The following is a 616-nucleotide window of genomic DNA, read 5'->3' as shown; positions in this document are numbered from 1 at the left end:
AGGCAGGTATGCAGGCAGGCAGGCAGGCAGGTAGGCAGGTAGGGAGGTAGGCAGGCAGGCAGGTATGCAGGCAGGCAGGCAGGCAGGTAGGCAGGTAGGGAGGTAGGCAGGCAGGCAGGTATGCAGGCAGGCAGGCAGGCAGGTAGGTAGATAGGGAGGTAGGCAGGCAGGATGGATATGGATATATGGGATATATGGGTATATGGATTATGGTTATGGATATATGGGTATATATGGATATATGGATATATGGGCTATATGGTATACATGCGATTTTCTATCGGCTCGTCCATTTACGTGTGAGTGTGTGTGCTTGCAGCCAATCCTCTTCTGGAAGCCTTTGGAAACGCAAAGACGGTGCGCAACAACAACTCGAGCCGATTCGGAAAGTTCGTGGAGATCCACTTCTCGTCGCAGGTGCGTCGTGCGCCAGGGGGCGCCACCGTAGTACCGAGAAGCTCATAGATTTCTTGTTTGGCATTTATTGATCTGTCGATCGTTGATCTGTCGATCGTTGATCTGTCGATCGTTAATCTATTGATCGTTGATAATTGATCTGCCAATCATTGATCTGTCGATCGTTGATCTGTCGATCGTTGATCTGTCGATCGTTAAT

General features: G+C 50.0%; 1 protein-coding gene across 1 annotated transcript in view; it reads left to right on the top strand.

Annotated features, from left to right (window-relative positions):
- LOC106816995 (unconventional myosin-VI-like) overlaps positions 1-616 on the top strand; it is a gene marked incomplete at its 5' end in the record, with an annotated part of 54404 nt that overhangs the window by 6696 nt on the left and 47092 nt on the right.

Source organism: Priapulus caudatus, unplaced genomic scaffold, assembly GCF_000485595.1.
Source record: "Priapulus caudatus unplaced genomic scaffold, Priapulus_caudatus-5.0.1 Scaffold1556, whole genome shotgun sequence".
NCBI lineage: Eukaryota > Metazoa > Priapulida > Priapulimorpha > Priapulimorphida > Priapulidae > Priapulus > Priapulus caudatus.
The sequence above is the reverse complement of the archived record's forward strand: the minus strand, read 5'-3'. Positions and strand labels throughout refer to the sequence as shown.